The 24236-nt window shown below is 50.2% G+C and overlaps 1 protein-coding gene across 1 annotated transcript in view; it reads left to right on the top strand.

Annotated features, from left to right (window-relative positions):
- Positions 1–24236, top strand: part of LOC142581993 (uncharacterized) — a 257321-nt gene that overhangs the window by 177852 nt on the left and 55233 nt on the right. The gene's annotated exons all lie outside the window — the stretch shown is intronic.

Raw genomic sequence — 24236 nt, 5'->3', positions numbered from 1 at the left:
CTACAGAACAGTTCCCATGTTGTCAGCGTCGACTCCCGATTCTCAAACAAAGTTCTAGTGGCATCTTCTAAGGCAAAGTAAACATGCCTCAGCTTGTTGTCGAAAGTCGCAATCCATTCATAGGTCTCCAACCAGGTTTCGGGGTCATCAGACGATGATCCATGGAAGGTTGGTGGATCCTGAGGTTGTTAATTTATACATTCAATTATTCATTTATTTACACTAAGGGCCGTTCGGTGTTGCAGAGAGGAGTGGGCATACAAGAATAGAAGAATGCAACTGGGTATGCAAGAATACATTTGTATCGTCGTCGTCATCATCATCATCATCACCACCAGCAGCAGCAGCAGCAGCCTGGTTACGCCAACTGCAGGGCAAAGGCCTCTCCCATACTTCTGCAACTACCCCGGTCATGTACTAATTGTGGCCATGTCGTCCCTGCAAACGTTTTAACCTCATCCGCCCATCTAACTTTCTGCCGCCCCTGCTACGCTTCCCTTTCCTTGGTATCCAGTCCGTAACCCTTAGTGACCATCGGTTATCTTCCCTCCTCATTACATGTCCTGCCCATGCCCATTTCTTTTCCTTGTAGTAGGCATTTGTAGTAGGCAGGTTAATGAAGATGATCATATCCAGCAGACTTGAAGGCTTCGGGTACTGCGATGGACACGACGGAGGCAGGAAGGTGGTTCCAGTCGGCGCGTGTCTTCAGAACAAACGAATCAAAATAAAGATTAGTCCTGAAGATGGCAAACCAAGTTTGAACCGATGGTCCATGCGGGATGAAAAGTAAGTGGGAGCAATCAAAAGTGATCGCTTTAGGGAGTCATTGGTGAAATATATTTTGTGAAAGAGGCATAAACGAGAAATACGACGGCGTAAGGAAAGGTCAGGAATATCTAATGTTTTCTTCATAAGCGTTACACTGGCTGAACGAGAATAATTAGAAAGTATAAAACGAACAGAACGATTTTGTATGGATTCGAGGACATGTATGAGTGATTTGGTGTGGGGATCCCAAATGGAAGAGACATGCTCTAGTTACGGGCGCACAAGAGTATTATATAGAAGTAGATTTAGTTACGGGCGCACAAGAGTATTATACAGAAGTAGTTTTGGGAACACAGGAGCCAGGGAAAAATTAAGGCGAAGGAAACCAAGTGTGCGGTTAGCATTATTAGTGATATGTGCAACGGGTGTTTTCCATGATAGGTTGGCAGTAATATACACGCCAAGACACTTATAATCAGCGACTGAAATTAAAGAAGAGTTATTAAGGATTTATGTGCATAAAGACTGGGTAGGCGTCCACGTTATTCTCAGTGCTTTGCACTTACAAATATTTAGTTTCATAGAATAGGTGTGACACCAAGTAGAGATGTTATCCAGATCAGATAGAAGAGTGGCTGCATCAGAAGGTTTTGATATCTGTCTATATAATAGGCAGTTATCAGTGTAGGGTCTAAATTGTGAGTCAGTGGAATCAGGACGGTTGTTAATATAAATTACAAAAAGCAGAGGACCTAGTAGGGAGCCTTGGTGAACTCCGGATTTTACGGGGGATACAGGTGAGTCACAATCATTATTTGAAGCGTACTGAGTAGGGCCCTGCAAAAAAAATATTCGATCCACTCCATCAGATTAGTATCAAGATTTAGTTTACTGAGCTTGAAATGTAGTAGTTGATGTAAGACAGTATCAAATGCCTTAGCAAAATCTAAAAAAATGCTATCTACAAATGATGAACAATCCAAAATGGAAAACAAATCATTGGTAAACGCCACCAGTTGAGTTTCGCAGGAGTGGTATTTGCGAAAACCATGCTGATTAGGTGTGAACAAACAGTTCCATTTCAGATGCGGCATTAGATTAGAATATATTATATGTTCAAGCAGCTTGCATGGAATTGATGTTAATGATATAGGCTTGTAGTTTTGGAGGCTATGACGATCACCACATTTATGCACCGGAACCACCTTTCCCACCTTCCAGTCGTGCGGCAACGTGGCGCTCTGCAATGATTGCGAAAAGACACGATAGTGTAATGGATGAATAAATCTGGGTGTCCTTCAAAAACTTGTAGTTAACACCATCGTTACCAGCTGACGATGAAAGTTTCGCAACATGAATGAGTTTAAAAATGCCTACCCCGTCGATAAAGATAAGGTCCATTTGAAAGGAGTCAGATGCAGAAATAATAGGAATGCTTATTGGTGCAACATGTGAAAAAGATGATAAGAATGTGTCATTGAGTAAGATACTGCACTGTTTATTTGAGACAAAGAATCCTCGATCGTTGTTCAAGCGAGCTTCGTCAGATTCGCGCATGCCGATAACATTCCAAAATTTGCGTGGACTTGAAGTAAGTAAAGAAGGAATGGTTGAAGGAAAATAATTGTGTTTAGCACTGATGAGAGCACGTTTATATTCCGCAGCACTAGATCGATAAGCCAACCTTGCTCTGTCAGTCAGAAATTTCTTGCAGCAGCGGAACATGCGCTTTTTATTGTTTAGTAAGCATTTTAACGATAGGTTGAACCACGGCGAACGTCTCTTGCTAGATATTCTTCGCAGCGGAATATATTTATCGATGAGCGCTTTGACTTGCGTTTGAAATAAACGCCAGTTCTCTTTCACTGTGCGTTCCCAGAGCTGCGGAAAGAACTCGTCAACGAACTTTTCCAAAGCAGTATTAATGCCTTGAAAGGCTTCTCTCCCGTAATCGCAGACTATTTTCGACTGTTTTGATGTGCGGTGCGAGCGCGATGGCGTAGTAAAGTGGATTGTAAGGTTATCACTTAAATCTGGCAGTAGGGTTAGGGAAGAGACAGAATCGGCATAGTTGGCGAGCACAAGGTCGAGCACATTTGCACATGAATGGGTAACGCGAGGTGGTTCTTGTACGAGCTGGGAAAGATTCAATGTAGAAGAGAGGTCAATGAAAGCTATACACTCGGTTGAATTAGTAGCTACAATGGGGTTGGAATCGTTCCACTGAATACCTGGGAAATTGAAGTCACCCATAAGAAAAACTGGCGCTTTCATGTATCGAGACACAACTATGTTCAGACAATCGTAGAGTTCATCACAGAACATGGTGGCGGAAAGCGGAGGCCGATAGCATGCACAAACAATGACATCTTTATGGTTTAAGGTAACGCATCTACAGAGAAATTCAAGCTCTGATTGGATCGTGACAACGTAAGAATTTATGCCTTCAGAAATGGCAATCAAAACACCGCCCCCTGATCGTTCACTTCGGTAATGTCTGCACACTGTATATTATATATATATATATATATATATATATATATATATATATATATATATATATATATATATATATATAGTCACGTGGTAGTGACGGTGAAGAAAGAAGCAATACGGTGAAACACAAAACTAGCTTTTATTGGGCGAACCTGTGCCCACAAAAACAGGCTACACTTATAGCACAACGATAGCGGCGAACACGGTCGGCGATCGTCGGAAATCTGCTCAGCGGGTGAAGCGCGTCGGCTTTTATAGAGCAGTCGTCGAATGTTCCAGACTAATCGTTCGGACCCGCGTGCCTTCCACAATGTTCTACACCATTCCCGTTACGCGATGGAATCAGATAACACAAGGTTCGGCGACAACAGACAGCCGGGTAGAAGCATCGATAACTTTCCAGAAACGTCGGATACATGCAGGCGCGTTCCTCGCTGTGCGATTACATTTGTTAAGCGGCGAAACGTGGTCGCCTGATAAAGATAAGTACACGTGTCAATACCCCCCTCTTAAAAAGCATCGTCCCGATGCTACAAATATAAAAGAGCGAAACACAAAAAGACACTTCTTAAACATAAGTAACAACAAAAAGAAATAAAGTCCAAAGGTCAGTTACGCGAAGCCACAAAGTTCATTAACGCTGGTAGTAGGGCTTGAGTCGCACAACGTGGACTATTTCAGGTCGTGAGCGGCGCCGCTGTGATAGCGAAATACCGTCTGGCACGACCTCATAGTCCAGTGCGCCAATACGTCGAATGATCTTGTACGGTCCGAAATAGCGACGCAAAAGCTTCTCGCTCAGTCCTCGTCGGCGTATAGGGGTCCAAACCCAAACACGGTCACCGGGCTGGTACTCCACGAAGCGTCGTCGGAGGTTATAGTGTCGGCTGTCGGTCCTCTGCTGGTTCTTAATTCGCAGGCGGGCGAGCTGTCGGGCTTCTTCGGCGCACTGGAGGTAGGTACGGACGTCAAGGTTCTCCTCGTCAGTGACGTGAGGCAGCATGGCGTCGAGCGTCGTCGTCGGGTTCCTGCCGTAGACCAGCTTGAATGGCGTGATCTGTGTTGTTTCTTGTACCGCCGTGTTATAAGCGAATGTTACGTACGGCAGGACGGCATCCCAGGTCTTGTGTTCGACGTCGACGTACATCGCTAGCATGTCGGCGAGGGTCTTATTCAGCCGCTCCGTAAGACCATTCGTCTGCGGGTGGTAAGCCGTTGTCCTCCTGTGCCTTGTCTGACTGTACTTCAGAATGGCTTGGGTGAGCTCCGCTGTAAAGGCCGTTCCTCGGTCGGTGATGAGGACTTCTGGGGCGCCATGTCGGAACAGGATGTTTTCGACAAAGAATTTCGCCACTTCGGCTGCGCTACCTTTCGGCAGTGCTTTTGTTTCAGCGAAGCCGGTGAGGTAGTCCGTCGCCACGACGATCCACTTATTTCCGGTTATTGACGTCGGAAAGGGTCCCAGCAAGTCCATCCCGATCTGCTGGAATGGTCGGCACGGAGGCTCGATTGGCTGTAGTAATCCGGCTGGCCTTGTCGGCGGTGTCTTGCGTCGCTGACAGTCTCGGCATGTTCTGACATAACGAGTGACGTCGGCGGTCAGGCGTGGCCAATAATACTTTTCTTGTATCCTCGATAGTGTCCGGGAAAATCCGAGGTGTCCAGCGGTCGGATCGTCATGTAGGGCGTGCAATACTTCTGGACGAAGTCCTGACGGGACAACAAGAAGGTAATTGGCGCGGACTGGTGTGGAGTTCTTCTTCACGAGTAGACTGTCTTGAAGCGTGAAGGAAGATAACTCGCGCTTAAATGCCCTGGGGACAACGTCGGTGTGCCCTTCCAAATAATCGACGAGGCCTTTAAGTTCCGGGTCCGCTCGTTGTTGTTCGGCGAAGTCTTCCGCGCTTATTATTCCAAGGAAGGCGTCGTCATCCTCGTCATCTTGCGGCGGTGGGTCAATGGGGGTGCGTGATAGGCAATCGGCGTCTGAGTGTTTTCGTCCGGACTTGTATGTTACAGTGATGTCGTATTCTTGTAGTCTGAGGCTCCACCGTGCCAGCCGTCCTGAGGGATCCTTTAAATTCGCTAGCCAACACAAGGCTGATGGTCGCTGACGACTTTGAATGGCCTGCCATATAGGTAAGGGCGAAATTTCGCTGTAGCCCAAACGATGGCGAGGCATTCCTTTTCGGTTGTAGAATAATTGCCTTCCGCTTTTGACAACGACCGGCTAGCGTAAGCTATCACGTGTTCATGTCCATCTTTTCTCTGGACCAGGACGGCGCCGAGGCCTAGGCTACTGGCGTCAGTGTGGATTTCGGTATCGGCGTGCTCGTCGAAGTGCGCAAGTACGGGCGGCGACCGCATGCGTCGTTTGAGTTCTTGAAATGCGTCGGCCTGCGGCATTTCCCACTTGAACTCGACGTCACATTTAGTTAGCTGCGTCAGCGGCTCAGCGATGCGTGAAAAGTTCTTGACAAATCGCCTGTAGTAGGCACACATGCCAAGAAATCTACGCACTGCCTTCTTGTCGATGGGCTGTGGGAACTTTGCTATGGCAGCTGTCTTCTGCGGGTCGGGGCGGACTCCAGATTTGCTGATGACGTGGCCTAAAAATAGAAGCTCCTCGTAAGCGAAGCGGCACTTTTCCGGCTTCAGAGTAAGTCCTGATGACCTGATGGCCTCTAGTACTGTTGCCATCCGCTTAAGGTGAACGTCGAAATTTCCGGCGAAGACGACGACGTCATCCAAGTATACGAGACAGGTCTGCCACTTCAATCCTGCTAAAACCGTGTCCATCACGCGCTGGAACGTTGCAGGCGCCGAGCACAGTCCGAATGGCATAACCTTGAACTCGTAGAGGCCGTCTGGGGTGATGAAGGCGGTCTTTTCGCGATCTCTTTCGTCGACTTCTATTTGCCAATAGCCAGACTTCAGGTCCATCGACGAGAAATATTTAGCGTTGCAGAGCCGATCCAATGCGTCGTCTATCCGTGGGAGGGGGTATACGTCCTTCTTCGTGATCTTGTTCAGACGACGATAATCGACGCAGAAACGTAGGGTTCCGTCCTTTTTCTTTACCAGAACAACAGGGGATGCCCACGGGCTTTTCGACGGCTGGATGATGTCGTCGCGCAGCATTTCGTCGACTTGTTCTCTTATAGCTTCACGTTCTCGCGCCGAAACTCGGTAAGGGCTCTGACGGAGTGGTCGAGCGCATTCCTCGGTGATTATGCGATGCTTGGCGACTGGTGTTTGTCGAATCCTCGATGACGTCGAAAAGCAGCCTTTGTATCGTCGGAGCAGACTTCTGAGCTGCTGTTGCTTAATCATAGGGAGATTTGGATTAATGTCGTAGTCTGGTTCGGGAACCATGGTCGTCGGGGTAGACGCGGCGGAATCCGAGAGGACAAACGCATTACTTGTTTCCAGAATTTCCTCGATGTACGCGATCGTCGTGCCCTTGTTGATGTGCTTGAACTCCTGGCTGAAGTTTGTCAGCAACACTTCAGTTTTCCCTCCATGCAGTCGAGCGATCCCTCTTGCGACGCAAATTTCACGGTCTAGCAGTAGACGTTGGTCGCCTTCGATGACGCCTTCTACGTCAGCGGGTGTTTCGGTGCTGACCGAAATAACAATGCTGCAGCGAGGCGGGATGCTCACTTGATCTTCGAGCTCACTCAAGGCGTGGTGACTACGAGGGCTCTCCGGCGGCATTGCTTTATCTTCCGACAGCGTTACTGACTTCGACTTCAGGTTGATGATTGCGCCGTGTTGGTCCAGGAAGTCCATACCGAGAATGACGTCTCGTGAACACTGTTGGAGGATAACGAAGGTGGCAGGGTAAGTCCGGTCATGAATGGTTATTCTTGCCGTGCAGGTCCCAGTCAGCGTGATGAGGTGTCCTCCAGCGGTGCGAATCTGAGGGCCTTCCCATGCGGTCTTAACTTTCTTCAACTGGGCGGCGATGTGTCCACTCATTACGGAGTAATCGGCCCCTGTGTCGACTAAGGCAGTGACTGCGTGGCCGTCGAGAAGCACGTCGAGGTCGGTTATTCTTTGTCTGGCATTGCAGTTAGGTCTTGGCGTTGGGTCACGGCTGCGTCGTGTTGAACTGAAGTTGGAACGTCGCGTCGTCAAGTCGTCTTTCGTCGGTGTAGTTTTGGCTTCCAGACTTCGTCGGGACGGCGACGTGTCGTTATGCCGTCGAGATGGTCTCTTCGTCGTCTTCGTCGGCGGCGGAGGATCTTTGTCAGTTCGACGAACAGCAACCGCACCTCCATCGGTTGCTGCTTTTAGTTTTCCGGGTATGGGCTCGCAGAGCGGCCCCGGGCTGGGCCAGTGTATGGACGGCGCTGCGGCGACAGGTAGCGGCCTGGTGACGGCGAACGGGACGGTCGTCGAGAGGTCCACTGAGTGGCGGCTAGGTACTCGGCAATGTCACGTGGGCGCTCCCCAAGCTGTGGACGCGGCGCGTTGACGGCGAACCCTCTCAGTCCCATGTCGCGGTATGGGCATCGGCGGTACACATGGCCGGCTTCTCCGCAGTGACAGCAGAGCGGGCGGTGGTCGGGGGCTCGCCAAATGTCCGTCTTCCTCGCATAGGTGCGCTGGGCGACGGGTGGGCGCGCTGGCGGCGGCGGCGGCGGACGACGGAATTGCGGTGTTGCAGGACCTTGGCGCGGTCGCGCAGGGGGGCCTTGACGGCGGGCGACGGCGGCGGCGTAGGTCATTGCTTCCGGCTGCGGTGGTTCTGGTTGCACCTCAGGAACTCCAAAGGATCGGTGCACCTCTTCTTTCACGATGTCGGCGATAGAGGCCACTTGAGGCTGCGACGAAGGCAAGACCTTGCGCAGTTCTTCGCGCAGAATGGCCCTGATGGTCTCGCGCAGATCCTCCGTGGCCAGTGATTGAAATCCTGCGTAGTGGGTAGAGCTTGTGCGGGGGTTGAATTGCCGGTTCCGCATTTCGAGTGTCTTCTCAATGCCGGTGGCCTCACGAAGGAACTCTGCTACGGTCGTCGGTGGGCTTCGTACCATTGCGCCGAAAAGTTCTTCCTTCACACCACGCATGAGTAGGCGTACTTTCTTTTCCTCGGCCATATCCGGGTCGGCGGGGCGGAACAGACGGCTCATTTCTTCCGTAAAGATGGCAACGTTCTCATTTGGTAGCTGCACTCGGGCGTCCAGCATAGCTTCGGCCCTTTCCTTGCGCACGACACTTGTAAAGGTGCGCAGGAAGGCGCTACGGAACAGGTCCCACGTTGTCAAGGTCGACTCCCTGTTCTCAAACCAAGTTCTGGCGGCGTCTTCTAAGGCGAAATAGACATGCCGCAGCTTGTCGTCGGGGTCCCAGTTGTTGAATGTCGCGATCCGTTCGTAGGTTTCCAGCCATGATTCCGGGTCTTCGAATGTTGAACCGCGGAACGTTGGAGGCTCCCTGGGCTGCTGCAGCACGATGGGGGACGCTGGGGCTGCCATTGGGGTTTCCTTGGCCACAATCTTCTTGGTCTTCTCAGGTAGAAATCCATGCTCCGGGGGCAGCTGTTGAAGACGGCGGCTTGCTCGATGTTCCGGGACGGCGCTGGTGTTGTCTTTGCGGTCTGGGCTTGGATTACGGCTTGTCGGGGGCGTCCGGTACATGGACGTAAAGCACCTCCACCAGATGTCACGTGGTAGTGACGGTAAAGAAAGAAGCAATACAGTGAAACACAAAACTAGCTTTTATTGGGCGAACCTGTGCCCACAAAAACAGGCTACACTTATAGCACAACGATAGCGGCGAACACGGTCGGCGATCGTCGGAAATCTGCTCAGCGGGTGAAGCGCGTCGGCTTTTATAGAGCAGTCGTCGAATGTTCCAGACTAATCGTTCGGACCCGCGTGCCTTCCACAATGTTCTACACCATTTGCGTTACGCGATGGAATCAGATAACACAAGGTTCGGCGAGAACAGACAGCCGGGTAGAAGCATCGATAACTTTCCAGAAACGTCGGATACATGCAGGCGCGTTCCTCGCTGTGCGATTACATTTGTTAAGCGGCGAAACGTGGTCGCCTGATAAAGATAAGTACACGTGTCAATATATATATAGCATGTACACTCTCATTTCGCCGCACATTCCAGCGCGGACAGAAAGTAGAGAGCGGGGTTGGCGATCCATGCAAGAATTCAAGCTCCCGAAGAGAGCGTCAACACATACATTGAAGACTTGGCTCGGCTTTTCAAGCATGCAGACGCTTCATTGCTCGAAGTCAAAGAACTGCGACACCTAATTCGAAGTATAAAGCCGGAAATCCTTGCCGGCCTGATCCGCAACCTACCGACTACATTTGCGGACTTTCTTGTTGAAGCCACTGCAATGGAAAAGGCACTACAACAATGCCCCAGACAGTACAGCTGAAACGTGACTGCACTTTAGAGTGGCATCCATAACCTGATACTGGGAGGCGGCATTACAGAACTGATTGAGAGCTGTCATGAGGGAGGAACTCCGGAAAATGCAGGCGGTTGATGCCTTGGTCGCGCGACCCTCTTTGCCGAGACAAGATAAGGCAAGCGAGACTAGATAGTGCGACGAGACAGCGCGGCGAGATGGCGCGAGACGAAATAACGCAAGCCATTCAAGTTCCTAAGCGCTACGTAACGCCAGAACACAAAGAAATATCATATATATACTCGTATTAATGGTCTTCCACATAGCCTATCATCCATCATAGGCCTTTTCAAGATGATTGCGTTTTAAACCGCGAAATAACGAATGCTTTAGACTGCTCCGCTCTTCAGCAAGACCTCCGCCAAATTCAGGCATGGTGCAGCAAATTATGCATTTCTCTCAATGTCAGTAAGTCTTGTCACGTGTGCTTTCACCAATGACGTGATTATGCAGTACCTTTTTATTCCCTTAACAACTGAACTTTAACACAGTGTGAGGCATTTAAATACTTATTTTAGACATATTTTAGACACATCATATCAATCAGTTTTTTCCTTCAATTGAATAATAGGTTATCTACATTTAATGACTTATTTTGGACACATCATATCAATCAGTTTTTCCTTCAATTGATTAATACTTTATCTACGTTGGAACTTGTGTTCAGTATCTTTACTGCGATTTAAAGTAGCATATACCTGTGCTTTTTATGACAATCAGCAGGTTAATATGATTAACTTTCTTGAATCAGACGTCCGGCGAGGCTCCAACGCGTAACAACATCTCACTCCACTCGAGAGCGGCACTCGGCTCACGGTGGTTCGCTGGATCCAGTTCTCCAGGCAGCAGCGTTGGGGCTTATAAAGCCCCGAGAAAAGATTGTCACTCAAACAGCCCAATACAAAGCCAGCACTCAACGGTCGTCCAAGAAGGCCAACCAGCGACCGCGCTGGCCACACGCTTCAAGTTTGCCGCGCGCGGTGACCTCCAGGGGAAAGGAAATACGGCGCCGGGCTGTCTAGCACTTTGTTGCACGTTTGGAGATGTCACTCACCGGTGCTCCTCCAAAGGATGCCACTGCCTGGCGGCGCAACATCTTGACTTGTCAAGGGAGCGTTAGGGCGCTGTGCCTTCCGGCGCAGCACCGGGTTTGTCCAAAGGGCGTTCGCAGGATAAATTCTGCATCTTGTAGATTCGGAATCCGGGCTCGTTGTACGGGCACAACACCACCTAAACTGACCCGCCATTTTTCAAAATGTGCTCACTCCTCATTTCTAGTTTTTACTGTCTCTGCGTAGAGGCAGTAAAACCTACTGCGCGGAGGGTTTCACTTCGCGCCTGATCTTGCTACCCCATTCTCGGCCAGTTATTCCTTGCTAACAAATTTATTTTTACCTCGTTAGATCTCAAGTAACGCTACTTTCATATCGATGTCGACGAGCGATACCGCGAGAAAACTGCATTCGTGACCCGTGTCGGACTACATGCGCTCAAAGTCCTCCCATTTGACCTATGTTCCACTCCGGAAACAATCCAACCAATGCTGGACACTGTACTGACTGAACTTAACTGGTAGACGTGCCTGGTCTACATGGACTACGTCGTGATGTTTTCAAGCACGTTTGATCAACATCTGGCACGACTGAAGATAATTTTTGTGTTATCTACAAGGCAAGTATCACCGTCAAGCCTGAATGTGACTTTGCCTCTCACGAACAGAAGTTACCGGGAAACGTGGCCAGCCCCCTGGACCTTCGGCATGATCCTGAGACGCTGTCCGCTTTTCTGTGTTTCCTGGTCCTAAGAGCATGACGGCTATAGAACGTTTTCGGGGGCTCTGCGCCTACTACCGTCGTTTCGTTGAAGGTCTCTCCAAAATCGCTGAGCCTTTCACGGAATTAACGCGCCACAATGTGCCCTTTGTCTGGACGGAAGTCCAAGAAGAGTAGTTCGCAGAATTATGCAAACGACTTCAAACACCTATGGTGCTCGCGCATTTTGACGATGCTATTGAAACTGAAATTCAGACAGACGCCAAGAACCATGGAATGGAAACCGCTCGTGTTCAATGGCAAGGTGATACAGAACGTGCAATCGCTTACGCGAGCCTTACTCTCATAAAGTCAGAGGCTAACTACTCGCCCGTCTGAATGGAATGCTTAGCATTCGTTTGGAGGATAAGCAAGTTTCACCCATCTCTGTAGGGTGCTCCATTTCAAGCGGTCAGCGACCATGGACCCTTTAACGTAAAACTCTTCCAATCTGTTTTTATTCGAATCTCCTGACGTCCAATTTAGGTAAATACTGACGAAAGGATCGGGCGGTAAACAGCAGCGCTGCTTGAAAAGACCAATCAAATGCGCTTCTTGCCTACAGCGTGTCACTTTTTTGCTTTCAAAGCGAATAGCATTGTCGCCATTAAGCAGGTTTTGTTTTCTAACGGACTGACAAGAGGCAAGGAGCCCGCTGAAGTAGAGAGAGCTTCGATAGGACCGATCCAGCAGTGTGAATTTAGATAACTGGATGAGGAGGGTGGTACCGGCATCTGCGATTGGTCCACTTCCCTTAATTTAGGCTGCCACTAAAATGGACCCTCAACAAAGAAGATTTGGCAAAGCGATATTTTAAACGTGCCGAAAGGTCTTGATAACGTTTAGTGACAAGCCAATTTCTTTATTTTTTACAAGTAAATTCATGCTTTCCGGCAGCTCCCAGTAGCCAGCGCCATGCCGATCCGCGGGTAGCTATCTTCCGTTCTTTTCGGAGCGGGGTACTCCACGGCTAGCCAGAAATGAAAGGCGAAGTTGCCCGTACCCGTTACTTTATGCGGTGAGTTGTTGCGGTTGCAGGACGTCGCTTGATGGACAGGCGTAGTGGTCTTAGCACGAAAACGCTTGAGCTGCAGGACTTCGTCAAACGCGGCCTTTTCGCTAATGGAGAAACATGCGTCGAATCAGAAATTATTCTTCGGCGTTAGGACGCAAGCAAGGGTGGAAAAAGCTTTAGGACCGGAAATAGCGAGCGTTCAGTCCACGTTCTTTCCGCGCTTTCTCCTATCCTAAAGCTTTTATCGTTCCTTGGTAGCTTCTTCGGGAAATAACATAAACCAACTATGTCCCAGCAACAAGTATTGTTCAGAAATTATTATTTTTCTTTTGTCCGGCCTACACAATGATAATCAACGTGCACGTACCTTATCATATGGGGGATGTTCGCGGTTTTGGTGACGTCGCGTGAGAGACAAGCGCAGTGTGGGTGGCATGAAAACTTTCTGACCAATCGTCGAGGACCGACTGCAGAATTGGAATAGAAGAGTTTAGAAGAGCTTTAGCTTATAGCGCCGAACTATTCACTTTGTTGGCTACCAATGTCAGGCATTCATCAGGCTGCCTCACTCGTTGTAGCCTCCGCCTTCAGGAGTGTGGCATAACTGTCGTCTACAGATCTACACCAAAGCACAGCGATGCTGACTGCCTGACATATGCTCCTCTTCTACTGACGTCACCACACACCAGAACAAGATTTACCGTTTCTTTGTCTTACGGACGCTGTACGGATGGCTTACCGACAATGTGCGTACATAGAACTACTTCCTTTTATTTGGGAAGGAAGGAAGGAAATCAACTTTATTCAGGTCCTGCAGGCCACGAGAGCTGCGGGCTCTCATGGAGTGGGCGTCTCCCACGACGGAACCGGGAGGTTGAGTTTCCTGGCGGCGTCGTGGACCTGCTGGACGGCCCAGAGTTGGGGAGCGAGTTCTTCGCTCCGGATTGCCTCTTCAAACTTGCGCTTGTCCTGTTCGTAGTTTACGTGAGCTTGCGAGCACGGCCAGAGTAAATGATAAACGTTAAGGGATGTATTGCAATTGGTGCAATAAGACTTGTCGTAGAGCTCAGGCATGTAATGGTGTAATCTGTTTTGAGTGGGGTATGTGTCTGTTTGTAGCATTCTGAGTGTAACTGCTTGAGCTCGAGTGAGCGTGCGGTGTGGCGTGCTATATTGTCTGCGTTGTAGGTAGTAGTGTTTAGTGACTTCGTTGTATGTAGTGGGCGCGTCCTTATTCTCCGAGTGGTCGGGTGAAGCCGCGCGGTCTGTAAGCGCGCGCGCAGCCTCGTGTGCCGCCTCGTTAAGGTTGGGGACGTCGTCGAGCTTTGGTCCTAAGTGTGCCGGGAACCAGTATATGAAGTGTTTCTTAATCTCTTTCTTTGAAACAATTTTGAGAGCCTGTGCGCAGACCGTGCCCTTCTGGAAAGCTCTGATAGCGGCTATGGAGTCGCTGTAGATATGGGAAAGATTGTCGTCGGTGAGCGCAACAGCGATCGCAACCTGTTCGGCCTGTTCAGGCTTCCTTGCAATTACCGTGGCTGCATATCTTGTGGATCCGCGGCCGTCCACAACCGCCACTGCGAAAGCTTTGTTTCCCGTGTATGCCGCCGCGTCCACAAAAGCTGAGCGTTCACGGTTCGCCAAGGCTTGGTTAAGAAGGAATTGTCCTCTCGCTTGTCGTCTGCCCCTGTTGTTTTCGGGGTGTACGTTTCTGGGTATAGGGCGGACCGTGATCCTGGCGCGTATGTCCCGTGGGAGGTCCGCAAAGTCTTTTTCTATGTGTCCTTGTGCAAAGCCTAGCTTCTCTAGGATCGTGCGCCCCGGAGGCGTCGTCGAAAGCCTAGCAAGCTGGGCGCGCTGCTGGGCTTCGGCAATTTCTTCCAGGGTGTTGTGCATGCCCAGGTGCCCCAGCTTCTCGTTGCTGGTGCTGGTTGGAATGCCGAGGGCTTGCTTGGTGACCTTTCTGATTTGGGCATTCAGTCTGTCTCTTTCGGATCGTGTCCAATTGAGCATTGCCGCAACGTATGCGAAGTGACAGGTGACGAACGCGTGTATGAGTTTGATGAGGTTATGTTCCTTGAGGCCCCTGTGTCTATTGGCAATTCTTCTGATGAGTCCAATAGCGTTGTTGGTTTTGGTGATGAGCTTCTGAACCGTAGAGGCATTGACGTCTTTAGTCTCTACGATCATACCCAGGACTCTGATTTTGTCGACGCACGGTATGGCGTGTCCCGAAGTGGTTCGTACGATAATTTCTTGATTATAGTCGAAGTCTGACGAGTATGGCCTGCGGCCTTTCTGCGTGGGTCTGCGAACGAGCAGCTCCGACTTGGTAGGCGAGCATCTGAGTCCTGTGGGAATGAGAAATTCTTCTATGGCGTTCACTGCTTCTTGCAAGATGTCCTGCACCATGCCCGGGGTTCCTTTGGACACCCACATGGTGATGTCATCTGCGTATATGGTATGCTCGAGCCCATGGATCTGCCCTAGTTTCTCAGCAAGTCCCGCCATGGCAAGGTTGAAAAGCATAGGGGAGATGACCGAGCCTTGGGGGGTGCCCCTGCTCCCCAGCGAGAGTGTCTCCGTGGAGAGGTCGGCAAATCGGAGCGTAGCCGTCCTGTTATCCAAGAATGACTTGACGTACGAGTGGAACCTAGCTCCGAGGTTGAGTTCGGAAATGGTGTCCACAATGTATTGGTGAGAGAGGTTATCGAACGCTTTCTCTAGATCCAACCCAAGAATGGCCTTGGCGTTTCTAATGGGGTCATCAATGATTTGGTGCTTGATTAAAATCATGGTGTCTTGAGTTGATAGACCGGGTCTAAATCCGATGAGGGTGTGTGGTAACAGCCCCTTGGTTTCGAGGAATCTGGAGATTCTGTTTTGAATGGCGTGTTCCGCCGCCTTACCCACGCACGACGTCAGTGATATGGGTCTGAGGTTCTCGACGCCCGAGGGCTTGTTGGGCTTTGGAATGAGAACCGTGGTGGCGTTCTTCCATTCCGGTGGGACCCTGCCGGAAGCCCAGACCTGATTGATTTGATCCGCTAGGAACTGGACGGAGTCTTCGTCCAAGTTACGAAGGGCCTTGTTACTAATACCGTCCGGACCTGGGGCCGATGTGCCATTCAAGTTTTGAAGGACGGTCCTGATTTCTTCCAGGGTGAAGGGTTCATCGAGGTCGGGGTTGTCCGCTCCCGTGTACGGGGAACCGGATGCCTCGGCCTCGTTTTCCTCGCTGCTCGAGAGTGACATGTATCTTTCGGCAAGTCTTGCCATTTTCTTCTCGTTGGAGTTTTTGAGTTCACGTTTCGCTATCTTGTCAGCCGCCTTGGTCTGGGAGCTCCTGGTTTGACCTTTGTTAAGAAGGTGTTTGAGTAGGTTCCAAGTTTTTCCATATGTCACGCTGCCATCGGCCCTTGCACATACTTCGTCCCATTGTTGGTTGGAGAGAACTACACAGTGGTGCTCAATGTCCTTGTTCAGTAGTGCAATCTTTTTCCTAAGTCTTCTATTGAGTCGCTGGGTACGCCATCTCTGCAGTATGGATCTTTTCGCTTCCAGCATGGTCGCGTTGCGGGCGTCCTCCTTTAGTTCTTGCGTCCACTGTTCTAGTGTAGCGGGCTTGTCGGTACGTTCCTTTCTTATCTGTCTAAACGCATCCCAATCCGTGTATCTCCACTTTCGTAGTGGTGTCAAGGCGATTGCTTTGACGTTTCCACAATGTAATGGTCGCTGCCGAGGTCTTCGCCGGTATTATGCCAGGTGGCCCCCTCGGTGTTGAGAACGAACGTGAGGTCTGGGGTGGTGTCCCTCGAGACCGAGTTGCCCATCCTGGTAGGGTAGAGCGCGGACGTGATAAGGTTGAGGCCCATCTCTTCCGCATCGCTGGCCAGATTTCTGCCTTTGGCGCTGGTGATGCCGTAGCCCCATTCTACGTTTGGGGCGTTGAAATCTCCGGCAATAATCAGTGGGTTGTCCCCGGCTTTGTGCCTGGCCTTCTTCAACAGTGTTCTGAAACTTTGCGTTCTGTGGTTCGGGCTGCTGTACGTGTTCAGTGCTAGTATGCTCTTAGCCTTCTTGCCTTTGGGAAAGACTTCGATGAACAAGTGCTCGCATTTGCTGTCCGGATTGCTTCTGTCAATTTCGGCCCACGCGAGCCTGTTACTGACAAACGTCGCTACGCCGCTGCAGGCTTTTGTTTGTGGAACGGCAATTGTTTCATATCCCGGAAGTGTGGGTGTGTCGGTGTTGGTCTCTTGAATGAGTATGATGTCCGGCTTGTCTGTAGTGTGGCTGATGTGCTGTTGCAAGACCGATTTCTTGTTTCGGAACCCGCGACAATTCCATTGCCAGATTATAAGCTTGCCTTGATTGTTCGTTTGCGCTTGGCGCCTTTCGGCTGGTTCTCGCTTATTTGCCTTCTCCATTTTTGCTTTCTACTATGGTTGCGGACTTTACCGCCATTTTGGTTGTGACGATATCGCTTTTTGCAGTGTTCCTTCTGACCATGGGGGAGGCAGGGGAGTTGACCGGTGCCGCGGAGTGAGTGAAGACGGTCCTCTCGAGGCCCTCGATCCTGGCACCGAAGCCCTTCTCCATCACTTCTACCCTGCTCGTTAGGCCATCGACCGCCTCTACTAGTATGTCGTGCCCCTTCTTTAGTGACTCGACATCGAATTGTAGTTGACCTAGGGTACTAAGGATCTTGTCCAATTTACCGTCTATGTCCTTGGCAGGCGTGTCGCATTCCGTGGTCTTTGCCTTGCGTTTCTTGGTAACTGGTATGCCCGCGGGTGGGCTTTGACTAGTCGTTTCTGATTCCGCTACGCTGGAGGGATTCGGACTGGGTGAAGTGTCCATGTGCATGTCCTGTGTATGTGCAGTTGGTGAGCTAATTTGCGTTTTAAGCAATCTATTCTCGTTAGCCAGTTCTGTCATTGTGCGTCTAAGTTGAGCGTTTTCGTGCTCGAGTGCTTTGATTCTCTCTAAGATGTCTTTGTGTACAGTATTCTCTGGCCGCGCTTGCAAGCTCACCTGAGATTGGTCCCTCAGTGGCCCGGAGTTAGTGGGCAGCGTCCCTGCCGTTGCCGAGGCCTGGCATCCCGTTGTCGCCTTGACTCGCTGGGCCCAGCTGTTAGCTCCGGCCGCGGGTGCGAAGCGCACGCCCGAGGTGGAGCGGCCCCGGCTCCCGGGTGTGCGGGAGCGGCTCCTGCGACCTCTGCTGGCCAATCGGGATCCCGAGCTCCCTCTGGATCTGGAGCGCCCTCTGGGCTCGCGCTGTCCGTCTGGATGCTGCGCCTGCTGTCAGGAAGACTGACATCATACAGCCTGCGGAGCACGGTACCCCACGAGAAGACCTTTGACAACAGCAAGCAAACGTCCCTTGTCTTCTCTGCAGCTGTGCACGAAGTTCTGCAGGCATGTCACGACGACTTCCGTGCCGGACACTTAGGCTTCACCAGAACACTAGTAGTCACTAGTATTTCTTGCGAGCACACGCAAGAAATTCCAGTGATGACTGCTATTTCCATCGGTTCAGCACTATAGGAAGACCTGTCGTGACTGTAAGAGACGTAAAACACCACCAGTCCAACTTTCTGGTCTGCTCAAACCTATAGATCCACCTCCACCACCATTCAAACCAATAGAAATGGATCTCCTAGGTCCGTTCCCTGCGTCAGCTTCGTAGAACACATGGATAATCATCGCAACCGACTATCTAACTCGTTATGCCGAGAACAAATCTGTACCCCGCGAAACCGCTGTTGAAGTCGCGATGCTTTTCGTCCGTGGCTTTGCCGGAGTGTTCGGGCGAATTCCTTGGTTATTATGTAATGCTTACCAGCTGATATTTGTCGTATCCTTGATGTCGATAAAAAGAAGCCCTTGACTACTAGAGGAGGCCCTTGATTAGTTCTTCCTTATGCCTTGAAAGCCTTGGATTGATGTAGAACACTGCTTCAGGAACAAAGGCCGTCGAGGTGGATGCAGCAGGATTCGAAATAACAAGCGCATCGCTTCTTGCAACAATTTCCTAGATGTGTGCGATCATCGTGCCCTTGTTGAGGTGTTTTTCTGCTAGCTCAACTTTGCCAGCATCATCTTCAATTTTCTTCCGTCCAGTCGAGCAATGCCTCTTGGGACTAAATTTCAGGGTTGGTGCGTAGATGTTGGTCGCCCTAGACGACACCTTCTATGTTTGCGGCTGTTTCTGTGCTGACAAAAATGATGACACTAGAGTAAGACGGCATGCGGACTTGATCTCGGAGGACTTTCACGCCATGGTGACCTAGAGACCTATCTGGCGGTATGGCTTGGTCTACAGTAGTGTTACAAACTTGGACTCCAGTTTGATGACCGTTCCATGCTGATTCCGGAAGTCCATGTCGAGAATCAAATCGCACCAGCACTGCTGAAGGGCAACGAAGGCTACAGGGCACGTGCGGTCATGTTGCGATGCATACTTTGTTTAATTTACGGAGATGACTCCCTGAGACTGTGTATCCGAGATCTCAATTGAATACAAAGTTGTTTTGTTGCAAAACGCACTCAAAACATTTATTGCAGCTGGTGCGGAGACAAACGCGTAAAATAAACACCCAATGAAAGATTCACAATAAGAAATAACATACACTCAAAGTTATGAAAGTAGCACGCTATGAGTGTGAATGCGCCAAAATGTTTGACGAGGAGGCGTGAATTCGAGGCGGTGAAAGAAATGGCGTTTGTCTCCCCACAGTGTCGGTGTAGTTGACCGATGAGCCAGCAACCAGAGCGTGACAGCTGCGGTTTGGACAGATAACACAGGGCGCCCTCGCGGAACGGGCAGACGGAAGTGGTATTCCGGGCAGGCAGTTTCGTGAAAACTCGGACTCGTAGCCTCACGGCTCGCACTCTGCCTGCGGGCGCCGAAGTTGTCGGCCTCGGGTAGCAGTCTACGCTCGTGTAAAGCAGAAACGCCTGAAAACTGATTCGCAGGGGGCCCCGGATGGGTGAAGCCATGGAGTCTCAGGTGCGGAATCCGATGGCCCGTCTTCAACTCGCGGTCCCGCGGCCGTTTTTCAGCCTTGCGTTGCATCCTGGAAGACTCCGCCCTTCTTGCACGCGTCGCTTTTCTGCCGCTCTGGCCGATTTCTCCTTGCCTGATTGGCCCCTAGGAACTCATTGTACTTTCTCTATTAGGTCCCCTTCTTTTTGTTTTATCTTTTTGTGTCATGCGTTCTCGTGCTTGATGCTCCTTGACGTCTTCGTCTTCCATTCAACACTGGATTCGCCTCCACAAGTACACTCTGTGTCGTTCTCTTTTTCTCTTCTCCTACCACGGCACTTATTCGCATACGACAACCATCAAATATGAACGCTAATTCTTGCCATACAGATTCCTGTCTGCGTTATCAGGTGTCCTCCAGGTGTCCGTATTTTAGGGTCTTCCCATGTAGTCATGAAATTCTTCAGCTTGGCGGCAAAGGACCCACTGATCACGAAGTAGCCGGCTCCTGTGTCCACTAAAGCTGGTACTGTGTGGCTGTCGGGAAGCACGTCGAGGTTGGTGGCCCTGTGTCTTGGGTTGCAGTTAAGTCTTGCCGTCTGATAACGGATGTGTCGCGTTGACCTGTACGTCGCGTCCCGAGGTCCTCTTTTGTTGGCGTATTATTGGCTTTCAAGCTTCACCAAGATAGCGGCGCGTCATAGATACATCGTCGACATAGATTTTGAAGGGTCATCTTCGGCCGCGGAGGATCTTCCGCATTTCGGCGTACACCAACCACACATCAATCAGTTGCTTCTTTTAGTTTTTCAGATATCGGCTTACGGATCACCAACGGGCTGTTCCTGTGTACGGTTGACGCTTTGGCAACAGGTAGCGTCCTGGTCACGGCGAACGCGAAGGACGCCGGGGTGTGCACTGCGTTGAGGGGGTGTAGTCGGCGATGCCATGTGGTAATTCGGAAAGCTGTGAACGCGGTGCATTAACAGCGAAGTTCTTTAACAGAGCAGGCGCCTCTGTCAGCTGTCGATGCCTTTTGCACTTCTCATCGTTTCTGTGAAGATACAAAAGAAAAGAATTATTTCTTTCTTCCTAACCCTCGTAGGCCCATATCGCAGTTTTCGGCATCGGCGGTAGATGTGGCCCGCTTCCCCGCAGCAATAGCATAGCGGGCAGTGGTTCAGGGCGTGCCAAATCCGTCTTCCTAGGGGAGTTGCTACGGCTGACTGACTTGTGGGCTCGCTGCAGTGGCGGTGGAAGCGGCGTCTGGCAGCGGAATTGCAGCGCGACCTAACGCGGACACTAAAGATGGATGGGGCGAGGTGTGGCAGCGGCATAGCTCAGCGGTTCTGGCTTTGGCTACGTGGGCTCAGGGTCTCATAGCCGCTGCTTGATCGTGTCGCGTACGAGGTTGGTAATCAAATCAATCAATCAATCAAATGTTTTATTTCCAACAAAACTTGTTGGGGGTTTTCCAGGCGAAGTGCTGCGACATGCAGTTTGAATGTGCCTGAAGGCCATCACACGGCAGCAGTAAGTCAACATATGGAAGCGCTAATCTATTAGGATATACAAATACAATGGGTCACATTTACATTAGTTACAAAGATCAGATTTCCAGAATACGTTTACAAAACACGCTCTAATCGATGTCACTTGAAGCTTCGACGAAAGGAACAAATCCTGATGTTCCTCTCTCACGGCGGCTCTGATGGTCTCGCGCGTCTCGTCAGTGGCAATTGATTTCGTTGTCAGCGTGCAGCGGTTGATTTGCCAGTTCCGCATTACGAGTTTTTTCTAGAAGTTTGTGGTCTTACAACGATATACTTCCGTGGTCATCGGTGGATTTTGTATTCTGGCCAAAAGTGCTTGCTTCACATCACGCATGAGTATACGAGCTTTCTTCTCTAACATTTAATTCCTAGTTCGCGTGGAAGAAAAGACGAGCCATTTCTTCAATAAAGGTAACCTTCTGGTTAGGTAGACCGCACTCGTGCTTCCTCTAGAACTACAGCTTTTTTTTTCGGGCAATGCTAGTGCAGACCCTCACGAAGTAATTGCGGAACAGGTGCCACGTTGTAAGGTTCGACTCGCGGTTCTTGAACCAAGTCCTCGCGGCATCTTTCGAGAACAAGCATACATGGTGAAATTTATCCCCAGCATTCCCGTTGTTCAAGGCTTTGATTCTTTCAAAAGTCTCAAGCCAAGTTTGCCGGTCTTCTGACGAAGCTGCACGGAAGGTCGGTGGCTCCTAGGGCTTCTTCAGTACGGTGGATTCTGAGAATGCTTTGTCCGTCATTGTGGCAGTTGACTTGCTCACGATCTTCCTTGTCAGATCAGGAAGAATACTGTGCTCCAACCGCAATTGTGGTTGCCAGCCGATAGTACGCTGGTGCATGATGACGTGAAGGATGTCCTTGGGCTACAAGCTTGGATCGAGGCTTTGCGGGTGTGTCCGGTACATGAATACAGAAGCAGCTCCACCAGATGTGAACTTGTAGTGACCGTCAGAGAAACAGCAGCAAAACTATGTACGAAGAAGTGAACTTTTATTGGGCAAACTTGTGCGCACAAAATCAAGTCACACTGCCGCAGTACCGATGTGACGAAGCACCGACGAAGACGAAGGCCGCAAAAGCGCGAGGGGAGCGAGCGTTTGGCTTTTGGAATAAAGCAGTTGGTTCTTGCATTTAAACGAGGCATTTTTTAGCGTGCATTTCAGCAGCATATTTTTTCCTGCTCCTCCAGAAACTGAATGCTAACGCAATACCAGACCTAGTCACCGTGAGATGTGTTCCGGTGCATTTTTTTCCAAAAAATGGCCAGGCTTAGCTTGGTTAAGCCAAGAATGCGTAGCGTATTGCGTGATCAGGTGGTGGCTGCGGCCGCGCGCGACCGCGCCAGTTGGGGCCCAGCTTTTCCTCCGGGACGTCACGCGCCGGCGCAGCGCCCCTAGCGGGAGGAGCGGGAGTCAGGTGGTGGCTGCGGCCGCGCTCGACTGCGCGAGTTCGGGCCCAGCTTTTCCTCCGGCTGTCGTGACGTAACGTGACGTGGTTGCGCTAAAGGTCAATGGTGGCTGCCCGGCGGCGCCCAAGGGCTGCACTGAGTTATTGCAATATGCAACGCATAAAATGCTTTTCCTCCTTGGCCTCCTGCACTGACCGAAGTGGTTGTAGAGTTTCGCGTAACAGTGGCGCATACCCACTTGCACATTCCCAGCTGCTGCCATCGACATCGAACATGGTAATTGAAGTGTGGTACATGCCTATTTTCACGTGCTCATTGACCGAAGCTCGGGCGAAAGAGATTATTTGAAGAGCGGCTCTTAAGCAGTCGGACCTAAACAGTAACACAAGTTGCTGTGAAACGAATTGAGTGATCTCATAAAAGTGCACAGTATACGAAGTGACGCATGCTCAGTTTACCGAGTCGGTCTCAGAGTAATCGAAGATCAGCAAATACCTAGCGCCACATTACCACTGACCCAAGTTAGCACCCGATTCATTGAAGGGCTGCACACAAGCCATGTAGCACATACCCAGTGCTTCAAGTTGATGTCAAACAGGTTCGTCAAGCAGCGGCACATACCCAATGCCACATATCCAGCGACTCAAGTTGGCAGGAAACGGTTAGGGACATAGATCCTCGGACAGCCCTCGAAAAGCGGGTGAAGTACTGTGAAAATGGTAATCGCATTAAAACCATTTCAACCCTTATCTCTAGCCCGCCCGTCACGTAGCCGCCCACAACTGACACCTCTATTTCCAACTTCACGTCGAAGTGTGGCGATAGAATAAATATACGGATGCTACAATGCTTTATCTTGCCATTCGCATCAGCTCTTGGCCGGGTGTCAGCCTTCCATGCAGTCAAGTTTTCTGCCGAGTCGTCATCCAGCTGATCGCGAAAACGGAAGCGTGCAAATAAGAGTACACTCGCTCAGCTCCCGCTTCCATTTCGCATCTTAGTGAACTTTCGGGGCATGTGACGTTGGAACATAATAATGAGATCGTGCGTTTGTAGCTATAACTATAGGGCAGCCACAAAGTCACTCGATAGAAATGGCACCGCCGGCCTTGACTGCCGGGAAACTCGCGTCTTGCACCGCGGCTGCTCGTATGATAGGTTGTGACATCTGTAGATTGAATATGGATGTGCAGTTTCGGCAATCAGCCATTAGGAGGTATATTCAAGATCTAAATATTGGAGGTGCACTGCAATGTCACTGCCCCTATTTCGTCATAGAAATAACTATCTCCAAGGTTCTAAAAGACAAAACGGAACTAGCAATTAGTCTTCCAAAAAAATCTTCTTTGGGAAAACACCGGATTGGGTACGGTATGCTCGTAGTTTTTCTTTTTCATTTTGTTTCGTATATTCCGAGGAAGCACTCTATCCGTAGGCGCCTCAAGGGAAATAAGTATAACTCTTATGTGGAGCTCTCGAAAGGCATGCGGTGTATATAATAAATAGAACAGAGTAACTAAAACAACACGCACACTTGCACGTAAAAATAGGCTACTGATCCCGTGTACGGTTGAAATTGATGTAAGCAACTCTCTGATGAGACAAAGCAAGACAACGCACCACGAGGAAAATGACCAATGCGTCCCGTACATCCTCGGAAAGGCCACCCAAAGCGAAGGCCTTACAAAAAGCAGAGGTAGGTCCTATTCAGGGGCGATATTCTCGAGCGATGGCACCTTTTGATGCGTC

The sequence above is a fragment of the Dermacentor variabilis genome, chromosome 5, assembly GCF_050947875.1.
Source record: "Dermacentor variabilis isolate Ectoservices chromosome 5, ASM5094787v1, whole genome shotgun sequence".
Taxonomy (NCBI): domain Eukaryota; kingdom Metazoa; phylum Arthropoda; class Arachnida; order Ixodida; family Ixodidae; genus Dermacentor; species Dermacentor variabilis.
Note: the sequence above shows the minus strand (reverse complement) of the source record. Positions and strands in the feature narration are given on the sequence as shown.